The sequence below is a fragment of the Salmo trutta genome, chromosome 1, assembly GCF_901001165.1.
Source record: "Salmo trutta chromosome 1, fSalTru1.1, whole genome shotgun sequence".
Classification (NCBI taxonomy): Eukaryota; Metazoa; Chordata; class Actinopteri; order Salmoniformes; family Salmonidae; genus Salmo; species Salmo trutta.
Genome location: NC_042957.1, coordinates 73,048,991 through 73,060,292, shown reverse-complemented (window position 1 = coordinate 73,060,292; position 11,302 = coordinate 73,048,991). Strand labels below are relative to the sequence as shown.

Genomic DNA, 11,302 nt, shown 5'->3' with positions numbered 1-11,302 from the left:
GCACTGTTCATTTCTTATGCCATTAATTTGTTTTTTTTTAACTGGAACCAAAGCTGTTATCAAAACCACAAATTGTGCTCAGTGTTGGCTGATATGGTTATTTTTAGAGGGGCGACCGATTATGCTTTTTCAACGCCGATACAGATTATTGAAGGACCAATAAAAGCTGATGCCGGTTTTTATATATATATTTGTAATGATGACCATTACAACAATACTGAATGAACACTTATTTTAGTATAATCCATTTAGTCTCAAATAATGTCTTCGATTTGGTTTAAATAATGCACAAACAGTGTTGGAGAAAGAAGTGCAATATGTGCCATGTCAAAAAGCTAACGTTTAAGTTCCTTGCTCAGAGCATGAGAACATATGAAAGCTGGTGGTTCCTTAAATGAGTCCTCAATATTCCCAGGTAAGAAGTTTTAGGTAGTTATTATAGGACTATTTGTCTCTATACCATTTGTATTTCATATACCTTCGACTATTGGATGTTTTTAAAGGCACTAGTATTGCCAGCATAATTGCGGGAGTTGATAGGCTTGAAGTAATAAACAGCGCTGTGCTTGAAGCACCGTGACGAACTCCTGGCAAATGCAGTAAAGTGCTGTTTGAATGCTTACGAGCCTGCTGCTGCCTACCACCGCTGTCAGACTGCTCTATCAAATCAGACTTTATTCTAATATAACACAGATACGAGCCTGAGCTCAATATGGTAAAATCCGGAAACTATCATTTCAAAAACAGGGATTCTTTCAGTGAAATACGGAAACCGTTCGGTATTATATTTAACGGGTGGCCTCCCTAAGTCTAAATATTGCTGTTACATTGCACGACCTTCAATGTTATGAACAATTCTGGGAAAGTAATTACTGTCTTTGTTTGGTAGCAATGGTCTTCACACAGAGCCAGGCGGCCCAAACTGCTGCGTATACCCTGACTCTGCTTGCACAGAAATCAAGAGAAGTGACAATTTACCTAGTTAAAAGAAATTCATCTTAGCAGGCAATATTAACTAAATATGCAGGTTTTAAAATCATGTATACTTGTGTATTGATTTTGAAGGCATTGATGGTTAGGTACACATTGGTGCAACAAGTGCTTTTTTTTCACAAATGTGCTTTTTATATCACCACCCGTTTGGCGAAGTAGGCGGTGAAACGATGACAAATTAAAAGGCACCGCATCGATTATATGCTACACAGGACAAGCTAGATGTACTCGTAATATCATCAACCATGTGTAGTTAACTAGCTAGCAACTTACCTTGGCTCCTTGCTGCACTTGCGTAACAGGTAGTCAGCCTGCCATGCAGTCTCCTCGTGGAGTGCAATGTAATTGGTGTCCAAATGCCAATTACCGATTGTATGAAATTGAAACCGGCCATAATTAATCGGTCGACCTCTTATTTTAAAATGTAACAGTATTCCTGAAAAATACCATCCTGAAGCATCAAGTCTGGGGTGCATTCAGCAGAGCGTAATGTAGAAAGTTCAGATGTTATGTTCTATACATGAAGAACAAATTGTTTTCTCTGACATTAAGAATGGAATCATGTTGGCTCTAATGGCATTTCTATCTGGAACACTCAACATTTGTCTACTGAATGTGGCCCTTTAGTAGTTTTGGTCTAAACCAGGGCTTTAGCTATGTAATGACGGTGACCATTAAACAACTCGGACTCATTCTTAAGTAATATTCTTTAGTGGGATGAGTAGTCTATACATTTCAGTCATTTAGCAGACCCTCAAAGACCAGGAAGCTTTTTGAAAGCCATCTAAAAGGGCAGTAATTGGTAGATGGGGAACAAATCAGACAGTGATTATCTCTTTAAACATGGTAAAGTTAATAATTAGGTATGAAACCACCCAGACATTGTGCATCCACTATGCATACTCACCAATGTATTGGGCAGCTGCTGACATTTGAGAACTCATCTCATTTAGAAATCAAACCCTGGTGATCTAATTGCAGAGAACATTGTATACATTTTGGGCAGCTTCTTGTGTTAAGATTGTATTGCACGGTGTGCTATACGTGTAGGATATGCCGTGTTGGCATATGCAGCTGTAGGTTTTAAACCCCCATTCTAGGCTGTTACATTTCTGTAAAGAGTTTATGCTTGTCTATCTGGAGTGAGTTATTTTCCATTTAAAATAATAGCATCGCTCTGCTTTCTATAGACGTTCCCTGCCCCAATGCCCGACCCGCACGACCTGTGATTTCTATGAATCTGATTGGTCACAGAGGTGTCACAAGTCCAAGAGTGGTGGGGCAATTTGTTTTCTCCTGATTGTAACAAAGTTCAGCTTTTCCTCCACAAAAATGTTTGATTGTAATTTTCACCAGATAGGTGCAGTGAAATGTGTTGTTTAAAAGGTCAGTTATATTAGTATGGTGCCCCTGTAGCAAATTAGAGTTAAGTGCCCTGTGCAAGGGCACACAGACTGCTCAGTTATTCCAACCAGTGAACCTTTCGGTTACTGGCCACACTAACCACTAGGCCAGTGTTCCAACCCTGGTCCTCCAGTTCCCCCAACAGAACACATTGTTGTAGCTCTGGACAAACAGCTCTTGAGGGCTTGATGATAGGTTGACAAGTTGAATCAGGTTTGCTTGTTCAGGATTACAATAAAAATGTGTACTGTTTGGGGTACTCGGGAACCAGGGTTGGAAAACAATGCACTAGGCTACCCGCTGCCCTTCAGCGCCATCGCCCCATGCTTGCATTGTAGGCTGTCTCTTCGCTGTTTGTAATCAGGTGTGTAGTCAGCAAAGTTGCAGTCGTGCTTGGCCATACAGTCATGGGTGAACATTGTCTGGAAAGCAGACTATGAACTACATTGAATTATACGTTGGGCAGAAATTTGAGTTTGAATCAGGAAAGTTTCCGCTCACGACCTCTACAAGCCAGAATGTTAAATAAAATTATATTTTAATGCACTTTACCGGTTGTCCATGTGGTTGGTCCTTTCCCTGGTAGGAATGGGAGACATATATCCACAGGAAGTACAGGTATAATTATTATAACTTTTCAAAGCGCTGGGAGTGCGTTCAGATTTCTATCACGTGAAGAATGTGCAAAACCATGAAAACACATGCATGGGCTCGGCAAGTATGTTTGCCGATTTATACTGTCATTTGCGCATGGCTACAGAAGCTTATAGCTTCGGTCTCCAAATGTAATTTGTTAACACCTCTTAAAGATCCGCCCCTTTTTTTTCAATTTTCGCCAACAATGACATACCGAAATCTAACTGCCTGTAGCTCAGGACCTTAAGCAAGGAAATGCATATTCTTGATACCATTTGAAAGCAAACACTCAACTTTGTGGAAAGTAATGCATGTAGGAGAATATAACACATTAGATCTGGTAAAAGATAATACACAGAAAAAAAAACATTTTTTTTACCATCATCTTTGAAATGCAAGACAAATGGCCATAATATATTATTCCAGCCCAGGCGCAATTTAGATTTTGGCCACTAGATGGCAGCAGTGTATGTGCAATGTTTTAGACTGATCCAATGAACCATTGCATTTCGGTTCAAAATGTTGTCAAGACTGCCCAAATGTACCTAATTGGTTTATTAATAACTTTAAGTTCATAACGGTTAACTCTCTTCAAACAATACCATGGTATTATTTTTTGGACAGTGCAGTTAGATTAACTAGAATTTAAACTTTCTGCTAATATCAGATATGTCTACATCCTGGGAAATTTTTGTTACTTATAACCTCATGCTAATCGCATTAGCCCACATTAGCTCAACCGTCCCGTGGGAGGGACAACGATCCCGTAAAGGGTTTAAAAGGCACATTTCATAAATTCACTTGGAAGGTGATATGCTTCGGTTTGCTGCCTAATACTGGTTTCACATTGGTCTCCAGCAATCATAAGGCAAAATAGATCTTAATTGTCATTTATATTTACAATCCCCTTTTCCAAAGGACTTTCTCATTTACCTTTTGTACACATCACCTTCCAATATTTAATGGATAAAATATGTCAATTTGCAGGATTTTCCATTCACCAATATTTTGTGCGTAAACGACCTCAACACTTTATTCCAGCTGCCAGTTTCCTAACCCTAAATAAATATATACAGTTGAAATCAGAAGTTTACATACTTAGGTGTGAGTCATTAAGTCACTTTTCAACCACTCCACAAATGTCTTGTTAACTATAGTTTTGGCAAGTCGATTAGGACATCTTTCTGCATAAGTTATTTTTCCAACAATTGTTTAGATTATTTCACTGTATCACAATTCAAATGAGTCAGTGTATGTAAACTTGTAAGTTGACTGAGCCTTTAAACAGCTTGGAAAATTCCAGAAAATGCTATTAGTGACCATCGGGTTCTTGGTCACCTCCCTGACCAAGGCCCTTCTCCCCCAATTGTGCAGTTTGGCTGGGCGGCCAGTTCTATGAAGAATCTTGGTTCCAGACTTCTTCCAGGTAGGGAGGTTGTGTTCTTGGAGTCAATCGATGCTGTAGACATTTGTTAACCGTCCCCACAGCTGTGCCCCAATAATCCTTTGAGCCCTACGGACAATTCTGACCTTATGGCTTGTTTTTTAGCGCCGTCAACTGTGGGACCTAAGGCATGTGTGCCTGCCCATTCAATTGAATTTACCACAGGTTGACTCCAATGAAGTTGTAGAAACAATGATCCGAGCGCAATTTTAACTCATAGCGTAAGGTCAAACCCTAAGGGATTTTAGTTATATTGGCAAATGAAATCTAAACCTTTTTTCACTTTGCCATATCGTGTGTAGACTGATGAGCAAAAGCTTGTATTTAATCCATTTCAGAATAAGGCTGTAATTTAAAATTTGGCAAAATGGGTCGGAATACTTTCCCGAATGCACTGTACTGCCAGTTAGCAAGTCGGAAATTTCCGCTTTTGCTAGTTCTGACTAGCACATGAAAACAGCTCATCTCAAGGAAGAAATAATGAGTTGTTTAATTTGGTCAATGACAAAGCTGAAGCCCTGGTTTAGACAAACTATTCCAGGGCCACGTTCAATAATGCCTTTGGTTCCAGTTTAAAAACAAGCAAATTAATGGCACAAGAAATTAGTACTTGAAGCGCTGTATTTGTAGTTCATTTTTATTGTACTTTTACAACAAGTGACATTTTCATAAGATTGTTGCCCTCTATCACATTGACCATTTCCTGCAACCTGTCCTCAGTGACATCACAACTTCACAAGTCAATATGGTCCTCTAATTAATTGTTGTAAACTACCTCCGAGATTAATTTAATCATAATCATTAGGTTTGTAGCTTTTTTTTCTTAGAAACTACTTGGGCGGTGCCATCCCCTTGTACCAGGCACAGGACCCATCACCCCTCTTGATACAGGCAATGTTGTCCCAGGGTCCACTTTGGCCAATCGCCATCCACAGGCACTCATCTGGGGCGCTGATCGGACAGGGAAGGGCATTGCAGCGGATGATCTGTAGATCGGCGTAGGGAGAGAGAAAGACCAAGATCACTACACAAATACTGTAGCTCTTGAATTTGCTAATGGTGACCTGAGTGCTAAGCGTGCCGTGTAAATACACAACACAGATGTATAGTAATATTAACACACCTTGCAGCCGCTTTGGTAGTGCAGAGTCAAGCTCTCATTTGTGTGTCACTCAAAGCCTCCCAGGAATGAATGAAGTCACACATCATTACATGCACTGTTCCATCAGTATTCAGCCTGCCTGCAGACAAAGGAGATTGTGAGTCATCAATATGCTGTAGGGAAAAGGTGGTGTAGGGTAAAGCTGGCCTTAGACAATGTTCTTGGATTGTTTTTTGCCCCACATATGGTTAGGATTGTGGGAGATGAGCCCTGGATCTGTCCCTGGAGGAAACTGCAACGGGAAATATACAGATGCAGCCCGGAAATCATAAAAAATGAGATAAACATTAAAAACTTAATTTCATAAGCATGTATAATGATTTAGAGTTTGTAAGCTAATATAAAGTGTATAGAGAATGTTATTTCTAAAGCACTTACGTTTTCTTATGCAAGATGAAGTCAATAGTAGGCTATGAGGCTGTAAGCATTTCTAACCAGTGCTGGCAATGGAACTTAGGTAACCTAGTGAGGACCGCACCTGTGAAGAGATACTCCTTGTTGGTTTCCAGAAACGCGCGACACGGGCCTCCAGTGAAGATGACATGGATATCCTGGTTAGGACCTTTGAACATCTAGCCAATCACAAGGAGAGAAAGGATACATCAAACATCTACAGTTTGATGTGTAAATGGCATGAACAGACAGCTTAACCTCACTGGTCTCTTTTACAGAGGAGCCCTGAAATACATATCCAAATACAAGCAGAACAGAAACAGTCAAACATTCATCAGTAATAAGGTCCGCAACACTTTTTGAATTGCCATAAAGGCAGACAGTTTTAGAACTTTGTTCCACAAAAACAATGAAAAAAAAAAAAAAGGCATTTACCTAACAGAGTAAAGACTGAAGGACTTTTCCAAAGTTATTCATCCCTTACACCAGGTGTGGTAACTGATGTCTGAAGGTTAGTAATGCTGTTCGTTACAATAAAGTTTTGTAAAAGGGTTTAATAAATTAAAATATTGCAATGTGTCAACCTACGTGACATCAAACAGGGCCAACCAACTTCCTCGTTGAGAATGTAGTGTGGAGTACTAGACCTGTCGCCCATAATAAACTGCATCTAACTGCTTTAATGAAGTGGCATCTGAATTCATAGAGATGTCAACATTGTCTAGGACTGGTAGGAACATTCACTGAAACATGCCTTTGCCACTGAGCAAGAGGCATGACCCATTCTTATAAATAAGCCCTTTTTCTTTTTAAATGGTGGAAGCTCCAGTTACACTGCTTGTACCCATCCAGATCTTCAGGGTTGGGTCCAAATTGGGACCAGCTGTCAGACTTGGGTTCGGTGGGCTTCAATGTTTCAGTGCAGGAAGAACAACCACTTAATATAAAGGCTGATCATACCTTGATCTGTTGGACATCATAGTGGGTGTTACCAGACACAGCTTTCACACCAACCACCTTGGCCCTGATCACTACAAAATAAACAGAGGGAGACATGGTTTAACTACTGAAATAATCAGTTTCTGCTGCACCAGTCAAACATCAGTTTCAGGGTGTTAAGGGATCTGAGAGAACATTGAATCCATTACAGACCCAAGATGTCACAGGCTTTAGCACTATCCTCTACCAACAGAGCTTGCTCCCTCAAAGCCATCATCCCAAACAATTTACTCTCATGCCAAGTGTTACACATTGTGTCCCTCAATCATTAGAGAATATACCACAAAATAAAGTCTCTTCACTTTTCCATAAACTAAACAGGAACTGTCCTCAGGGAAGCATGTTGCATGTCATCACTCCTCTTCACTAACAAACAGTAATTGAGTAAAGGTAAGATTCTCTGAAAGGTCAAGTAGCTGCTCATGATGTAGTGCTGTCCAACACCCTCAACCATCCTGTTTTACCATACAGCTTCCATGGTTGAAGTAGAATGAGAAGGTGCCAAGACACTATATTCACAATGACTAACCTATTCTATAGAGGTGTCTATACTCATTTAACAGAATGAACAACCATTCACCAACCTATCTGCGAGATTAACAGAGCCAAACCCTGAATGAGTGAGTACAGTTTACAGAACAGTGACCTAATAGCTGAGACATGTAGCCTAGTCCATTCTGCCATGTACGCCTAATTTATTCTGATGAGTTCTAAGTAAAATGTCAAGTATGTGAAGCTTTGAATAATGTCATGTTGAACATTTCATTTGACAAGTCAGTCATCTTTAGGCCTAGAGCAAGGATGGGAAACTCCAGTCCTCAGGGATCATAGAGTTTCTATTGACCTGTTCACCGGATGTGCTACCTGTCCCAGACCTGCTGTTCTCAACTCTCTAGAGACAGCAGGAGCGGTAGAGATACTCTGAATGATCAGCTATGAAAAAGCCAACTGACACTTACTCTTGAGTTTCTGACTTGTTGCACCCTCGACAACTGATTATTATTTGACCATGCTGGTCATTTATGAACATCTTGGCCATGTGCTGTTATAATCTCCACCCGGCACAGCCAGAAGAGGACTGGCCACCCCTCATAGCCTCGTTCCTCTAGGTTTTTGACCTTTCTAGTGAGTTTTTCCTAGCCACCGTGCTTCTACACCTGCATTGCTTGCTGTTTGGGGTTTTAGGCTGGGTTTCTGTACAGCACTTTGATATATCAGCTGATGTAAGAAGGGCTATATAAATACATTTGATATTGTAAAAATTCAGGTAGATCCCTCACCGTTTCACTTGGTTCTTAAGTGGCAAACGTTTCCGTAATGAATACACCCCAGGTATAGCCCATATTGTTACCGACTTAATGTAAATACTTGCTAGAACATGTAAATAGACCTAATGAGCATGTCCTGAAAATAATTACAACGACAGAGAATTCCTAACATTTTTGCATGACACGGTGTAGTAGGCAGCCTACCAACATGTGAAGAAAAACTACAGAAGTCAGAAATGTCTAAAATGACTTACCGACGTCTGCTTTGCAAAAAGCCTGTTGAGGATGTACAATCATGCAAGTGCAAGCTTCTGCGACTTCATCGACCCGCCAGAGGAACAGAACGACCAGAGTAATGAAACAACTACTTACGGACCAAGTCATTTTAGAAACAAATTATCTTACTGTCGACTCTATAGGACAAATCAAATATTGCGTTAAAGAACAACGTTTACCCTACGACAGTTTATTACTGCGCGAAAACCAAAGGCTTCTACGTATTACATGGAATCAGCCGGCTTTTATTGCAGGCTGTGAGCTCCTCCCCGCAGTTAGAACCAAGCCAATGGTAGGCTGATCACTCTATTAAACCTGAACCACAATCCCCTGTTTATTGGACAACCACAGAACAGGCTCAATTTGCGGCCATAAATGTCATATATTGTCCTCATTTCACTTAAACGATCGGGATCAACCAGCAATATCAGTTTTAAGCTCCACCTACTGGAATTCTTTATAGCTTTGTTGTTTTCATTTATTTATTTGTATCCCCCTGGGCAAGTTTAAAGCAGGCTCAACTTGTCCAACTGGTCAGTTCACTTGACCCAGGCAATGAGGTAACCCTTATATCTCTGTCCAACTGGCCAGTCCACTTGACCCAGGCAATGAGGTAACCCTTATATCTCTGTCCAACTGGCCAGTCCACTTGACACAGGCAATGAGGTAACCCTTATATCTCTGTCCAACTGGCCAGTCCACTTGACCCAGGCAATGAGGTAACCCTTATATCTCTGTCCAACTGGCCAGTCCACTTGACCCAGGCAATGAGGTAACCCTTATATCTCTGCCCAACTGGTCAGTCCACTTGACCCAGGCAATGAGGTAACCCTTATATCTCTACCCAACTGGTCAGTCCACTTGACCCAGGCAATGAGGTAACCCTTATACCTCTGCCCAACTGGTCAGTCCACTTGACCCAGGCAATGGGGTAACCCTTATACCTCTGCCCAACTGGTCAGTCCACTTGACCCAGGCAATGGGGTAACCCTTATATCTCTACCCAACTAGCCAGTCCACTTGACCCAGGCAATGGGGTAACCCTTATATCTCTACCCAACTAGCCAGTCCACTTGACCCAGGCAATGGGGTAACCCTTGTATCTCTGCTACAGCTTGTTTACGGAATTTCACCTGGTTAGCATCAGGAGAGAAAAAAATGCCACACCACCAATCAGATTCACAGAAATCACAGGTCGTGCAGGTCGGGCATGGGACAGGAAAAGAACTTACTCCCATCAGACACATGCAAGAACTCTTTACAGCAATGTTGTAGCAGCCTACACCTAAACGTTAGTGATCTGACATGCTGTATCAGACTGATCAACTGTAGGCCTCTATATGCCTTGTCCGGTCTGGCCAGGGGAAACAAAGTGGTGGTAACAGTCTAGCCTATGACATATGCCTTCTTTAACCCAACAATCAAATCAACAAATAGTGATGACATAGGCTAGACTGTGTTAATGCACCTGTACTTGTAATTACAGATGAACAGTATATGGGTCATTCTACAGAAGTGGTGCAAATTGGGGGATGAAAAAAAATAATAATTTGTATCCTATTTTTACCCCAAACTTCAATTCCTTACCACCCCAACATTTATTTAGTTGCTTCACATCTCATCAGTCTTCACACTTCTCCTGGGGACAGTGACTACACGTACATTGAAGTATTATTTGCAGTTGTCACTATGACACAGGACACACCCTGAAAACACTGAATGGTCAGAAACAGTTAGAGACCTCATGAATGATCTGAACCTGTATCTGTGTGTTAGAGACCTCATGAATAATCTGAACCTGTATCTGTGTGTTAGAGACCTCATGAATGGTCTGAACCAGTATCTGTGGGTTAGAGACCTCATGAATGGTCTGAACCAGTATCTGTGGGTTAGAGACCTCATGAATGGTCTGAACCAGTATCTGTGGGTTAGAGACCTCATGAATGATCTGAACCAGTATCTGGGGGTTAGAGACCTTAACGGTCTTGTGTTACCACCTTATTAATAGGCAGCATGCAGTAGGATGCATTGATCAGTTGATTGACAGGTGCAGGACTGTAGAACGATACTTTCCTCTAGTGTGGATGCTCACCAACATTTTATAGTTCTGTAGTTTATAGTTTATTATATGTTATCGTTATAGTTACTGTCTTTGTGGACGGCCCAAATGTGTTGTGGATGTGACACACAGTGGGCCTGTTTTGCATGTTATTTTGGCATTAATACGTGTCACATATCAGTATGCAAACAGTGTAAAAAAAGATATATCATTGAGTTAATAAAACCGCATACAAACAGTCAGTCTCTTTTCCATTTTCTTGATAAGGCAGCTCCAAAATGCAGGTGTTTCAGCCTAGCTCAGTGCTTTCAGTGGTGGTGGGGCAAGCCAGCAGAAAATACAGAGCGTTGCGCCGTGATTGGCTCAGTGTTCTGTCACTAATGGGGATACTACGTCACCGCCAAGTGTAAGGGGAGAGCTAGACATTTCTAGCCCCTTGGATGATGCCGTAGAGCTACCTTAGAAGTGCCCATCCAAGAAGGCTCAAAGTCATTGGTCACAGATAAAATGATGTCAAATCACGTTATATGTACGGTAGCTTCGATTGGACTGATCATTTCAACCTCATACTTTCATCTCTAGCTAGCAGTCATCATCATGAATCAAGTCAAACATCTACTGGGCAAATCCTTTTGAATCCTTGTCATTTGAAGAGAAATAATGAAGAC

General features: G+C 41.1%; 1 pseudogene; it reads right to left on the bottom strand.

Annotated features, from left to right (window-relative positions):
* Positions 1 to 5,291: 5,291 nt before the first annotated feature.
* Positions 5,292 to 8,879, bottom strand: LOC115207276 (metalloproteinase inhibitor 2-like; annotated as a pseudogene).
* Between the last annotated feature and the right edge of the window lie 2,423 nt (positions 8,880 to 11,302).